Source organism: Cryptomeria japonica, chromosome 1 (genome assembly GCF_030272615.1).
Source record: "Cryptomeria japonica chromosome 1, Sugi_1.0, whole genome shotgun sequence".
Taxonomy (NCBI): domain Eukaryota; kingdom Viridiplantae; phylum Streptophyta; class Pinopsida; order Cupressales; family Cupressaceae; genus Cryptomeria; species Cryptomeria japonica.
The window spans coordinates 42,698,669-42,714,809 of NC_081405.1; positions in this window are offsets into that span (position 1 = coordinate 42,698,669).

Below are 16,141 nucleotides of genomic sequence, written 5' to 3' on the forward strand. Positions count from 1 at the left end.
AACGTTCCAACAGTTGAAGAGATTGAAGTGAAACAAAAATCTCCCTCTGCGTTTGAGAGGGGCAACTCCCTCGTACGATAGGGGCATTTAGGATTTTTGCGTACTTTTAACCTGAAAGTACATAAAGGAGAAAACATAAAACTAAAAAGAAATAAAGATAGAAACCCCAACAATAGACATACGACCATCAATTGAGATTTCTCAACATTAGCAACAAATTACAAGGGGAGTTTATAAGGTAATATGCTTAGCCATGAGATGACAATAAAGAAGAATGACAAATCTCAACATACAAAGAGATATGATACTTCGACACATTCAATATGAGATGCTTGTGCATCATCACATCAATTGTACAAATCACATATGCAGAAAAAGACTACCAATTTGACATACGAGAAATCAACAATGATAACACATGAATACATTTAGAACACACGAACTAAGACGTATTCTTCATTATCCTTTTGGAAATATACAAGTCCAAAATCCTTTCTATACATAGTACAAATCAAAATGTCATTACAAGTTTCTCCTAAAATTCCAGCAGAGTTTTCCCCCCTGTAAAAAGTCCCCCCCATACATAACAAAAAGCCTTGTATTTATAGGCTTGTAGGATAACTACCTTTTAACCAACTTCAATCCTGGGTTAATAACTAACTCTTTTTTGCGTAAATTTCAATGAGTTAGTAATTTACACTTTTATGCGTAGAAGAAGTGAACTTTCTAACCTTTGGTTACAATAAGCGACATAAGTCACTTTTTACAAAAATAATATCAAACCTATTACATTGAAGAAATAATTCGTTTGTCGATTTTGTCGAGGTGGCCTCCATCTTCATTTGCTTCATTTGATCTCATAATCACTTCACCATTTATTCCATATGTTGGTATCTTGATCATTGAAACAAGGTATTCACCTACCAATATCTTTTGTTCGAGGACACACTCATTGTGATCACATCAACTAGAATCCTTTACTACCATCTTGCAATGTTTGTTAATTATCTGTGAAAAATCTTTGCTGTCATAAACTAACCACATGTCATCCTTTACAAAAATGCAAATTCAAACTTGTAATATCGATGAAGAACCAAGTCATAAGCTATGTTGAGGCACTTCTCCATCTTTGTCCACTTCATTTGAAGTTGTCATCATCTCACCATTTGAAATTACATGATGTTCATATGTTAGTGCATTGATCATCGACATAAAGTAGTCATCCGTCCTCCAAAGACATACATTCCAACTGCATTAGCTAGATATCCTTCATGGTCAGCTTGCATATTTGTGGATTCTCTTTGAGAAATTTGGCCATCATATCACATCCTCCATGTCACTCACACTTCCTTGGAGTTATAGAACCTTGCTCATTCTGCAATCATTTCATTTAATTCTACAAGATGTCTCTTGGAGGCATTTAGTCAAATAGTTAACGTACTCTTACATTTTGCATGCAATCATGTTAACTGTATTTTCCATTCACAAGCTCTTCAATGAATCCATCGTGCAAGCCTTGCAATCATACATGCCTAAAGACTCTCATTTCTTTGGAGCATCTTGTCAAACAAATTGAATGTTGTATTTTGGCCTCCACATTGCTTATGCATGTCGGCCAGAGCGCTGCAAGTATGATATCTGACATAAATAATTTTGTTTCAAAATTCCCATATTGGCATGTGCTTGGAGGATATTGACAAATGTCGCAGGGTTTTACTTTACTCTTATAAATTGCATTTGTTTGAAAGTTTTTAAAAAAATTCTTTATGCTTATGCGATGATCATTGTGTCCCTTGAGGTGATGTCGATGAAGCATTCTCCAATCCAATTGTGTGATCCAGCAATCATTGGGTTCTATGAGATAATTGCTTTGAGACGCCAGTAACAAACAGTTCATAATGCCTCATTCATCCTGTATCGGCCATGACTTGCATTATTGAGGAAAATTGTCAAACCTTTCACTTGCCTTGTGTCTAAGATTCAACATTATAATTTGGATTATACGCATGTTAGTCCACCCATAATTTTTTCCTTTTTAATACTCCAATTCGCGAGTTGCCTTTTGTGCCTTTGCTTCCGTCGAGTCATTTGTTCTCCTCACACTTGAACTCTTTTGTCAAGCGGTTCATATGGTTCAAGGTTCAAATCGCGATTTAAAAAGAAAAGTTGTTTCGGTCTTTGTCACCGTGTGAACAAGCGCGTTTTTTGTTTGTTTTTTGTTTTGGTCATTGAAGTTTTGAACCCGTTGAACCAAATTTCAAGAGGTTTAAGGTTCAAGGTTCGAAATGCCCTTTTAGTAAGTTGCGGCAATGTATTGTTATATGACGAGTGTGTCTTTTTACGTTGAGTTGATATGCGGTCTTGAACCTTGAACCAAATTTCAAGCGGTTCAAAAGGTTCAAGGTTCACTTTAAATTGTCCTATTCTTTTGCCGCTCGTTCTCGGTGTTGTTTATGTGCTGCCTATTACTGTTATATTTCTTAAGTGAATTTGAACCGTTGAACCTTTTGTTCAAGTGGTTCAAGGTTCATAGGTTCATTTCAAAACTAACTCGAAAGCTTTTTGGTGGAAATAAAAGCGGCAAGAAGGAATATTCCCTTATTCGGCTTTTTGAAATTCTAAATGTGGAAAGTAATCATGCAAACATCAAATTGCCTGTGCGGAAGTGATGGATAATTAAGGTGGTGTCAGGTTTGTCATTTCACCGTTACTTCGCATGCTTGGGTAAATCATGATGAAGCGTCTGTGGCCCTATAGATTTACCTGTCTGATTAAAGGAAAAATGTATGAGTTTATTTCCATATTTAGGAAGGTCGCAGTTGCCATACTTCAATAAATTGAAGGCGCCGAAGGTAAATCCAGCTCTGTTCTCTGGAAGAATTTCCAGTTTTCATGGTGTTATTGGGTAAGTTCAGTTGTTTTCTCCTAAGTTGCGTTTCTTTGTGTATTGAAGTTTTATCAATGTAGAAAAGGGGGAAATCTGAAAATTGTTGGGTAGCATACTGTATTATTGTTAAAATTTCTTGGTTAAGGGAATAGATAGTTAAAATGAGGCTAGTGCTGCCAAAGCTTGGTCAAACCTCATGTTTAGTGAGTATCTTGCCGGAAATGAAAGACACCTCCTTAGTTCATGTAGATTTGGGGGATTTCCTTCAAAGGACTAAGAACCCTTAGGCTGGTTCATTAATGGAGAAGATAGTTGAGAGTGGTCTTGTCAAAGCTGCCGCATTCCTGCTCGTCGCGCCGTGTCAGGATTTAGTGTTGGCCTACATGAACAGATATGACTTTGAGAACAGGTGTATCAGAACCAGTGATGGCGAGGTGCTAGTCAATATTAATACGGAAACAGTGATGGCGACAATGGGTATTCCGCATAAAGAGGAGTATGAGGATCGGACCATTGGAAATTCATACACCTATTTCTCTGAGAAGAAGAGCAAGTACAAAAGTGTAATTGCAAGAAATTGGCTCTTGAGAGTTCAGAACGGAGGATCACGATTACCCAAACCCCTAACCAGAGAATACCTCATCACAGAGGTGCGGGACATTGTTGTGCTTTTGAACAGAGTAAAGGGGAATTCACATTCCTTCTACGGGGAGGACTGGATGTACTTTTTCATCCAAGTGGTTTTATCCGGTGACAGATTTCTGGATTGGTCTCAGGTAATTGCGGAGAGACTTCACGAAGGACTAAGCAATTTTGTGGGGATGACTGGGTTTTACATGTCTTCTTACCTGTTTTATATTTTAGCTTGCACAAGAGATTGGCTTGGATTACCCAATGAACCTTGGATTGATGGAATGAGGGTTTACAATTATTACCCTTTGTTGCAACAACAAAGACATGTTGAACAAATTGACAGATGAAATGGAGTCTTTGCGGGAAGACCGACCTTTGAATTTTAGGGTGATGTAAACAAGAGAATGTCCATTGAGGCTATGGAATTTGTGAGTATATATGGGTATCCAATTTCCACGGTTTACGGGTAGGTGGTTTTGAAGGCCAACCATTCAAATTACCCAGGTACATATTTGATAGCTACGTGCTTACAAAAGTGAGCAGGCAGTTGGCTTATATAGATAAAAGATTAGGGGCAAAAGGTGAATCCAGGGTGGTATTTCCCGTTGAACTTGGATATTAAAGTTGCAAATTAGTATCAGATGCCTTGAATCTGGAACTGGAGTTCAAAAGGATGAACCTGCAGCCATATGTGGCTAGGCGAAGATTTGACAGTAAAGGTTATGCAAGGGAGAGCCTTAATATAGACAGTCATTTCTACCATGAACCTCAGATAGAGGATTATTGGGAAAACTGCAAGGATGAGCATGAAGTGAGAAAGAGGTTGTGGTCAAGATTCACTTTACGACAGATAGCTATCTTGAGGCTCCCAATTAATACATCAGGTGTATTGGAAGATACAAAGGAAGACATCTTGGATCCAGAGTTTGGAACTGAGATTGAAGGGAAACCGATTCAAGAAATTGACTGGAACAAAAAAGAAGATGATAGCATCCAAACAAGGACCTTCAATGTTGTCAGGAGAACAAAGAGATGGCTAAGGAAACTGAAATTCAAGGAGGGTCCTCACATGTCCTCACACGAATCAAGATGACTAGAAGCCACCATTGGAAGGAAGAGGAGCATGGTGTCAGTCACCATTCCACTAGAGGACATGGTTAGTAAATGCTTGGGAAAAGCATTAAAGCCTAAAAAGCTCAAAACACAAGCAATGCTTGATGTGGATGACATGACAGGACACTGGACGGCTGAAGTGGCCAAGCCCATTCCTGGGAGAGACACAGAAAAGGCCACAGAGGAAGATTTTACTGCGGAGAAGATAGATTTGGGGGTTGCATCAAGGGCCATGGATGTAAAACATCTGGAATCCTCTACAAAGAGGATAATTTCAAGGACTTGGAAAGATGAAAAAGACAAGAGAGAAATGAAGCAAATGGTCGCACATATGGCAGAATACATCAACGCTATTCATAATCCAGATCCTTAACTATTGTCGCAGATACCAGTGTCATTTGACCCTAAGTCTCCAGCAAACCAGAAGATGCTTGATCAAGTTCAAAGGAACAGGGTAGTGATGAAGATGTTTAACAAATGGTTGGACCTGATAATTCGACAAGGATCAAAATATATTATTAATCTAGTTAAGGTTTATAAGGATGCATAAATTGTGAGTAAAGAGCTCGAGCTGGAGACGATCGCCTGGGAAAAGGAAAGGATTAAGTGGGTAGCGGTTCGGTTCTCGCACAAATGAATGATGTCCAAAAGTATGGAGTGATGAAGTTCCTAGCTGAGAAACCGGTGGAGAACCTAGATGATAATGTGCTATACGTGTCAAAGAAAAATGTGGAATGACGCAATTCAATCATCGGGCAGGGCCATGAAGAGTCCACCAAGCTGCTCAGAGGATTGACTGACTTGATTGACACTATACAGAAAGACCTTAAATGTATTGATATCCAACTCATGAAGGAGGGAGCCAAGGTGATTGAGGAAGTTGCAGACATGACTAAAGTCTTTCAAGAAAGAGTCCATTCCATTCAGACCACAAAATCCTTGACTATCGATGACTTTTCTAAGGTAGCAAGGATTGAATCAATGCTCATTGTTTGTACGAATCACTTAGAGGTTCATAAAGCGAAGGTCACGTAGGTGAATATGGACAAAGAAGTGTGGATGCAGAGGATCATACACATTGACTTGCCCTATTTCCAAGTCATCCTGAAATTTTCGGCAGCACACCTAGAATGGCGTGGATCCACGACAAAGCAGGACAAGCCCGTAACTTCCTTAGTTGCGGTGGATGTTTAGTTGTTCTAAAATGAAATGTCGGCCTTTCAGTGGCTATTAGTTTAGTTCTCTTTTATGTTATTTTAATGGTTTCTTTCACCGAAGTGAAAGTAATGTTATTTTGTTAATCATGTAAAAACTATGCCCTGGTGGCTATTTAAGCCAAAAAGCTTGCCTTTGAATGGGTTCTGAAACTGTGATTTTGGAAGCAATAGAAAGGTTTTGTGGGGAATGATACAATGGCTGATTGTTAATGGAATGTTGTGTTATCTTTGAATCTGTGCATTCTGAGATTTGTAATCTTTCTTAAGTTGTTATGTGGGCATGATATAATCTGTTAATCAGTCATCTTTACATTTCTTCTCAATTCATATTTACTATAAGTTGTTGGACAACTCACATGGAGTTGATCTGCTTGATCCCCCTGCCCTGTGAGGCATGAGAGAGTCTCGATCAAGCTATTAGTTTCCCTTGCTGAGTCCCTATTTTGTTTTGAATGTATGCAACAAATATGTCATAAATCAGAGTCCGTGAACTCCCTTTTAACATTCTTTCAGAAAAATTTGGGCGTTTATTTGTGTTGATGGATAAACGCTAAAGCCTTTTTAATACTTTCTGGTTAAAAGTGTTAGCATATTAATTGTACAATTAATGCATTGCAAATCATACGAGGAGCTGCCCTCAAATGCAGAGGTTTAATTTTCATTAATTCTTCCAACTGTTGGTAAATTTGTTTCTTTCAAAAGGGAAAAACAGAGTCACATTTTGCTTTAAGGAGATCATAGTTAGAAGTTTAAGAAGGAGACAAATTTGTTAACCACAAATTTTTGGCGACTCTTCTGGGGACTCGATTTATAAGACTGGTTGCCTAGTTGAAAGACTGGAGTCAAGAAGATATATTAGGTCCCAAAGAAGGGAAGAGGTTTTTGATTCTATCTTTCAGGAGTTACAGAACCTAAATTTTCAACCCACTTTCTCACCTCAAAGAAGGGCAAGAAGTAGGCCTCCTTCCCCATCGCCATTACCACCCATGTCGTTAGTTTGTCAAGCTCTGACCTTGCACGGTGTTGCTCTACCTAATATAATCAACCTGACTCCCCTCAATATCATACTTCCAATGGCAACAAATAATCCTTGGGGGGCAGTTGTAGGCCCATTGAACTTAGGTTTGAATCTTAACCCCTTACCAAAAGGTGCTAGAGATCGTTTGTCCAAATTTAGTGGCGATGGAAAAATCACTGTTGATGAACACCTGAATGCCTTTAATGTAGCCTGTGGGATAATAGCGGTTCAACATGAGGATGTTGCTGTGAGGTTGTTCGTCACTAACCGGGATAGCAGCCGATTGGTTTTATCACTTACCAAATAGTGTGATAACAACTTGGCAAGATCTAAAAATGAGATTTGAGGCAAGATTTAAAGTAGCAGAGGACGAACATTCCCTCTTAGCTCAATTAGCTCAGTTAAAGAAGGAAATTCCTGAATCTATGAGGGATTTTGTAGCAAAATTTGATAAGATCTTGCACAAGATTCCAGCTAATCAAAAGCCCTCAGATGACAATCTTAAGTGTTTCTTTATTAATTCTATGCCTTCTGAAATAGGTTTCCTGATCCACAGGCAAAGAGTTGCAGATTTAAATGCTGCTAAAACCCTTGCAGTTGAATTAGAAGATGATTTAATCACAATAGGTAAATGGAAAAGGGAAGTACAAACACCTAATGCTCAGCCTTCAACTTCTTCTTCTGATCCTGTCATCCAGCGGTTAATGAATGATGTGATTACCCTTAAAAGACAGTATCCCATAGCCAGTACCTCATATCCACCTCCCTACCAAGATATACCTAGAAGGAATGCGAACCAGTCTTTGGGCTATGGGAATAAGACCATGCAATTACCCCCTTCTCAACAAAGATTAGCAATTGAAGCACCTCTTGCTAAAGGGAATATGTGTGTATTTCACCTTACTGATGAACATGATGGCAGTTCCTGTCCTAAGATGGTACATTATGCACAATTGATGAATTTCAAAGATACCTCAAATGAGTGGGGTGAAGAAGAATCTTCAAAGCAACTTGGCGACTCTGAAATCCATTTTCTTGAGTACGAGTCAGATTTGGAAAGAGGCGGTGATATTTTGGTTACTTTAGAGGATCCTTCATGTGCTGTGCTTACAAGAAATCAACAAAATGTGAAACCCCATATGTCTTCTTTATCATCTGCGATGGCCTTCAAAGGTAAAGGGATTGATTCAAAATTACATAATAATGATAAAAAATTGCAAGAACCCTTATTTTTAAAGCTTGTTGAAAAAGAAAGTTCATTTGATATTATAGAATTTTGCAAATCTTCTCAAATTCAAATCACACCTGCTGAGTATCTAAAGCTAAATCCTAAAGAACTAGACAAACTTGTACAATTTGTGAAAGGAAATAATGCACAACAAACTAATGGAATGCAACGGTCAGTAAATGCCATATTGCCCTCACATAGCAATGAGTTGGTTCATCCCTCAATTTGTGAAAAGATACCTGAAATAACTGCTCTTCAAACAGATGATTCCATACCCCTTCTTGAGTCGAAACCAGAGCCCTTTTATATATCATTATTCATAAATGGTCATAGGTTGAATAATTGTATTATAGATTCAGGTGCATCCGATAATATAATGCCCTCTGTTGTAGCCAAAGCATTAGGGTTATCCTTGACCAAAACCTTTGGCAGATGCTATTCTATGGATTCAAAACAAATTCCTCTGCTAGGCCAAATTAAGGATGCTCAAGTAGTTCTTGCCTCCCACTCAGATAAAAGGATCAAGTTGACGATTATGATAGCTGATACCCTAGCTAGTTATGGTATGCTATTAAGTCGTACTTTCTGTAGGGACTTAGGTGGCGAAATCAAAATGGATTGGTCCCAATCCACAATTCCTATTGGGAAGCAGCGAGTCATCCTGCAGCTCGAACCAAAGTCCAAATTCATTGTTTTCCCATCTGATGACCCTAGAGCCTAGATTTTGTATCACGATTGTCAATTTGGGAACTACATGATTTTGTCTGATAGTGAGGTGGAGGGGGATTCATCTCAAAATGAGGGAAAAGAAAGCCTGTGGCTAATGGAGTTCGATGGCAGTTGTGCAACGTCAGGTTCTGGTGTAGGGGTAGTGTTAAGACCACCTTCTGGAAACCCTATTCCTTTTTCCTTCAAGCTAGAGTTCAAAAATACCAACAATACGGCTTAGTATGAGGCCTTGTTGTTAGGCTTAGCCGAAGATAAGAGATTGGGAGTGAAGCTCTTGCGGGTTAAAGGAGATGCTGAACTTATTGTAAAATAGGTTAGGGGGTTGTTTAGTGTTAAAAATGAAAGGTTGAAGCACTATCGAAACAAAGTTTGGGACGAAATTGAAGATTTCGATGCATTCTCCATTGAGGCAATACCCAGGGAATTGAACTCAAAATCAGATTCATTAGCAGTCTCAGCTCCATTGCTTGTCCCACATCCGGAATTTGTTGAAGAAGTTTATAGGGTAGAGTTGGTTCATCGGCCCAGTGTCCCAGATAACTCAGACTCGTGGTAGTTATTTGAGAGTGATAAACAAATAAATAATTTTATGCAAGGTTTAGATATGTTTTCTGCCATGAATTTTGAAGGTTCTGTTGCAGAGTGCAAAGAATTTTCGCCAGAGCGAGCCAATGAGTTGCCTGATGGAATCATGCAGTTGAAAGGAAACAAGATTCCTAAAGGACTGGTTTCTTTGGAGCATCTGTTTGACCATAATGAGGCCTACAAAAATAACAAAGATGACAAGTCCCGAGAGGCCCAGGATAGTGGAGGTTATGAAAAGGTCAACATTGGTACCGAGAATGAACCTAAATATATCAATCTGGGAAAGTGTTGTACATCGGCATAAAAGGAGAGGTTCATTAGCCTCCTAGTGGAGTTCAAGGATGTGTTTGCCTGGTGTTATGACGATCTTAAGAATTTTAGAGAAGGGAAATTTCAGCACCAGATTCCTTTGAAGCCCGGAGCAAGCCCTTTCCAGGAAAAGCTTAGAAACTTCAATTCAAAAGTAGCACAAGCTATATTCCAAGAAGTGGATAAGATGTTAAAAGCTAGGATTATATATCCTATCCATCATTCTACATGGATAGAAAATATAGTACCTGTCAGAAAGAAAAACGGGGAAATAAGGATTTGCGTAGACTTTAGAAATCTTAACCAATCCAGCTTAAAAGACAATTTCCCTTGCCGGCCATGGACCACATTCTGCAAACTGTCTCAGGGTCGGAGATGATGTCCATGCTTGATGGATTTTTGGGATATAATCAGATCAACATTCAGGAAGTTGATCAACACAAAACTACCTTTATTACTCCCCTAGGGTACATTTGCATATAACCGGATGCCCTTCGGTTTGATTAATGCAGGAGCAACATTTCAGCGGGCTATGGACTTGTCTTTTGGCCACTTAAAGGATAAGATCATTGTTGTATATATGGATGATTTGACAGTGTTCTCAAAAAGAAGAAAACACCACCTTCGGGACCTGAGGCAAGTGTTGTAGAGGTGTTGCGAGCATGGGGTATCCTTGAACCCCAAGAAATCAGTGTTTGGAGTCACAGAGGGTAAGTTGCTCGGTCATATTGTTTCTAAAGAAGGGGTGAAAATAGATCCTAAAAGGGTAAGAGCAATTCAACAACTAACTTTGCCATCAAGTAGGAATTCCGTTAGATCTTTCTTCGGGCAGGTGAATTTTTTTCGGAGGTTTATCCCAGACTTTGCTGAGACTACTAGATATATTGTGAATTTGATGAGTGAGAAACAATCTTGCAAATGGAGTGAGGAAGGGAAGAAAGCGTTCGCCTCAATAAAAGATGCTATTGGTCAGGCACCTGTCTTGGTTAATCCTGATTTAAATTTAGATTTTGTCATCTACTGATATGCCTCAGAGCACACTATGTCAGGGATCTTGTTACATAAGAATGAAGATAATGATGAGGTCCCTATATCATTCATGAGCGTACCTCTGAAAAAGCATGAACTTAAATATTCAATAATGGAAAAGCAAGCATATGCGGTCGTGAAGGCTATGAAACAATTCAGGTATTATATTCTCTATTCTCATGTTGTGGTTTATGTGCCTCATTCGACAGTCAAGAGCATTCTAACACAACAAGACATAGGGATGAATGAAAGAGCTTCTTGGGTGCCAAGAATTCAGGAGTTCGATTTAGACATTAGACCCACAAAATTGGTAAGGGGGCAAGGTTTGTGCAAGCTGATTGCTGAAAGTAAGAAGGAAGTAACAGAGGAATTGCCTTTAGTTCTATTTGTTGCTCTACAAGATTCCTGGTTTGTAGATGTAGCATATTACTTGACATATGGAGATTGCCTAGAACACCTTTTTGCGAAGGAGGAGAGGAACCTGAGACTGAAAGCTGCTAAGTACGTCATGTTTAATGATGTACTATATAAGAGGGGATTAGATGGAACCTTCTTAAGATGTGTCGATAAATCACTCCAGGAGTCTCTTTTGAAAACATTCCACGATGAAGCCTGTGGGGGTCATTTCTCTTCAACAGTAACTGCTTACAAGATCTTGAGGAACTTCTATTATTGGCCAGGAATGTTCAGGGACGCATATGCATGGGTGGCCAGGTGTGAAAAATGTAAGTTGTTCGTTGGTAAACCTCAGCTCGCAGCATTACCACTCCGACCCGTGGTTGTGGATGAACCTTTCAAGCAGTGGGGTCTGAATTTTATTGGTCCCTTGACACCAACCTCTACTGCCAGTCACACTCATATTTTAACAGCCACAGAATATTTTACTAAATGGGTTGAGGCCATTCCAGTACGAAAGACAACCTCGGATATTGTTTGTAATTTTCTGAAGGAGAACATCTTAGTTCGATTTGGAGTCCCATTAAAAATTGTAGCAGGCAACACTACCAATTTCTCCTCTACTGAAATTTCTTTGTTTTGCTATGATCATGGAATATCTCTTGCTCACTCATTTGATTATTATCCTCAGGGAAACGATCAGGCTGAATCCAATAACAAAAACCTCATTAATATCATAAAAAAATTAGTGAGTGAGAATTTTAAGGTTGGCATAAGAAACTGTATGAAGCTCTTTGGGCCGACCGTACATCGCCAAAGAGGGCAATTGGGATGTCTCTGTTTGAACTGGTCTATGGTGTTGGTGCTCAGGTAGCACTTCCTTTAGAGTTGGCAGCCACCAAACTACAAACAGTTATTGAAGATGCTTACTTCTAGAGTTCTTTAGAAAATCGAATCATGCACCTGACAAAGATTGATGAAGAAAGGGATAAACTGGTGGACCGGATAACAGAACATCAAATGAGGGTAAAAAGAACATTCGACAAGCGAGCAAGGCCTTGAAAGTTCATGTTGGGTGATTAGGAACTACTCTAGGACAGAAGAAGAGAGCCTAAGGGAGCACATGCTAAGTTTGAGTCGCTCTGGAAGGGACCATTCCTGATTCATGAGGTAAAAGGACCGAATTATTTTAAACTTGCATATCCGGATGGTACTGTTCTTCCTTTGACCTACAATGGTCAAGATTTGAAATTATATCAACTGTAAACGAGAGTCCCTCGTAGATTTTGTACATAGTGTTTAGTTATTTTGTGTCTGTGTGTCTTTTTGGTTTAGTATGTTTGTGTCTTTGAATAAAGTTTGGCATGCGAAACCAGAGATTCTGGAGTTCATTTCTAGTTCCTTCACAATTCTAGTCCCTAGTTAGAGCCGATGTTAGTGCACCCATAATTTTTTCCTTTTTAATATTCCAATTCGTGGGTTGCCTTTTGTGCCTTTGCTTCCATCGGGTCATTTGTTCTCCTCATACTTGAACCGTTGAACTCTTTTGTCAAGCGGTTCATATGGTTCAAGGTTCAAAGCACGATTTAAAAAGAAATTGGCTCTTCAGGGTTCAGAAAGGAGGATCACGATTACCCAAACCCCTAACCAGAGAACACCTCATCACAGAGGTGCGAGACATTGTTGTGCTTTTGAACAGAGTAAAGGGGAATTCACATTCCTTCTACTGGGAGGATTGGATGTACTTTTTCATCCAAGTGGTTCTATCCGGTGACAAATTTCTGGATTGGTCTCAGGTAATTGTGGAGAGACTTCACAAAGGACTAAGCAATTTTATGGGGATGACTGGGTTTTACATGTCTTCTTACCTGTTTTATATTTTAGCTTGCAAAAGAGATTGGCCTGGATTACCCAATGAACCTTGGATTGATGGAATGAGGGTTTACAATTATTACCCTTTGTTGCAACAATAGAGACATGTTGAACAAATTGACAGATGGAATGGAGTCTTTGCGGGAAGACTGGCCTTTGAACTTTAGGGTGATTTAAACAAGAGAATGTCCATTGAGGCTATGGAATTTGTGAGTATATATGGGAGTTTCTTTATCCAATTTCCACGATTTACTTACATACGGGTAGGTGGTTTTGAAGGCCAACCATTCAAATTACTTAGGTACGCCTTTGATAGCTATGTGCTTACAGAAGTGAGCAGGCAGTTGGCTTATATAGATAAAACATTAGGGGCAAAAGGTGAATCCGGGGTGGTATTTCCTATTGAACTTGGGTATTACAGTTGCAAATCAGTATAAGATACCTTGAATATGGAACTGGAGTTCAAAAGGATGAACCTGCAGCCATATGTGGCTAGGAAAAGATTTGATAGTAAAGGTTATGCAAGGGAGAACCTTAATATAGACATTCATTTCTGGCGTGAACCTCAGATAGAGGATTATTGGGAAAACTGCAAGGATGAGCATGAAGTGAGAAAGAGGTTGTGGTCAAGATTCACTTTACGACAGATAGCTATCTTGAGGCTCCCAATTAATACATCAGGTGTATTGGAAGATACAAAGGAAGACGTCTTGGATCTAGAGTTTGGTACTGAGATTGAAGGGAAACTGATTCCAGAAATTTACTTGAACAAAAAAGAAGATGATAGCATCCAAACAAGGACCTTCAATGTTGTCAGGAGAACAGAGAGATGGTTAAGAAAACTGAAATTCAAGGAGGGTCCTCACATGTCCTCACACGAATCAAGAAGTGATTCACACATCATGGTTCAATCTCCTGTTTCTGCCACTAATGAAATTGTTGATGTTGTAGGTGTTTCAAAGCCTGCTATAGAGAAAATACTGCCAAGAAGGTCAGGAATGTCGTTATCCGGTTTTACAGGTGCCTGAGTGACTCAGTCAAGAAGCAAAAAGAAGGGTAGGGAGCCTATCCTCCAATAGGTCGTGGTGGACTTAGACCCCAGCGAAGAGCCTGAACAAACAATAAACTCACAGAATCAAAGCAAGCCCGAGATGCAAGAAATGGATACAAATGAAGAAGTGGAAATTCAACACAATCCCATGAATACCCTGGCGATCGTTACCTCCCCAGATGCACAGATCACCCTGCCACCTAAAGAACCTACCAATGCACCAAGATGGTTGGAAGCTGCCATTGGAAGGAAGAGGAGCGTGGTATCGGTTACCATTCCACTGGAGGACATGGTTAGTAAATGCTTGGGAAAAGCATTAAAGCCCAAAAATCTCAAAACACAAGCAATGCTTGATGTGGATGACATGACAGGACACTGGACAATTGAAGTGGCCAAGCCCATTCCTGGGAGAGACACTGATAAGGCCACAAAGGAAGATTTTACTATGGAGAAGATAGATTTGGGGGTTGCATCAAGGGTCGTGGATGTAAAACATCTGGAATCCGCTACAAAGAGGATAATCTCAAGGACTTGGAAAGATGAAAAAGACAAGAGAGAAATGAAGCAAATGGTCACATAGATGGCAGAATAGATCAACGCTATTCAGAACCCAAATCCTCGATCATTATCGCAGATACCAGTGTCATTTGACCCTAAGTCTCCAGCAAACCAGAAGATGCTTGATCAAGTTCAAAGGAACAGGGTAGTGACGAAGATGTTTAACAAATGGCTGGACCTAATAATTTAACAAGGATCAGAATATATTATTAATCTAGTTAATGTTTATAAGGATGTAGAAACCATGAGTAAAGAGCTCGTGCTGGAGACGGTCGCCTGGGAAAAGGAAAGGATTAAGTGGGTAGTGGTTCTCGCACAAATGAATGATGTCCAAAAGTATGGAGTGATGAAGTTCCTAGCTGAGAAACCGGTGGAGAACCTAGATGATAATGTGCTATACGTGTCAAAGAAAAATGTGGAATGGCGCAATTCAATCATCGGGTAGGGCCATGAAGAGTCGACCAAGCTGCTCAGAGGACTGACTGACTTGATTGACACTATACAAAAAGACCTTAAATGTATTGATATCCAACTCATGAAGGAGGGAGCGAAGGTGATTGAGGAAGTTGCAGACATGACTAAAGTCTTTCAAGAAAGAGTCCATTCCATTCAGACCACAAAATCCTTGACTACCGATGACTTTTCTAAGGTAGCAAGGATTGAATCAATGCTCATTGTCTGTTCGGATCACTTAGAGGTTCATAAAGTGAAGGTCACATAGGTGAATATGGACAAAGAAGTGTGGATGTAGAGGATCATACACATTGGCTTGCCCTATTTCCAAGTCATCCTGAACTTTTCGGCAACACACCTAGAATGGCGTAGATCCACGACAAAGCAGGACAAGCCCGTAACTTCCTCAGCTGCGGTGGATGTTTAGTTTTTCTAAAATGAAATGTTGGCCTTTCAGTGGCTTTTAGTTTAGTTCTCTTTTATGTTATTTTAACACTTTCTTTCACCGAAGTGAAAGTAAATGTTATTTTGTTAATCATGTAAAAACTATGACCTGGTGGCTATTTAAGCCAAAAAGCTTGCCTTTGAATGGGTTCTGAAATTGTGATTTTGGAAGCAATAGAAAAGTTTTGTGGGGAATGATACAATGATTGATTGTTAATGGAATGTTGTGTTATCTTTGAATCTGTGCATTCTGAGATTCATAATCTTTCTTAAGTTCTTATGTGGGCATGATATAATCAGTTAATTAGTCATCCTTACATTTCTTCTCAGTTCGTATTTACTATAAGTTGTTGGACGACTCACATGGAGTTGATCTGCTTGATCCCCCCTACCGTGTGAGGCATGAGAGAGTCTCGATCAAGCTATTAGTTTCCCTTGCTGAGTCCCTATTTTGTTTTGAATGTATGCAACAAATATGTCATAAATCAGAGTCTGTGAACTCCCCTTTTAACATTCTTTCAAAAAAATTTGGGCATTTATTTGTGCTAATGGATAAATGCTGAAGCCTTTTTAATACTTGTTGGTTAAAGTGTTAGCATATTAACTGTACAATTAATTC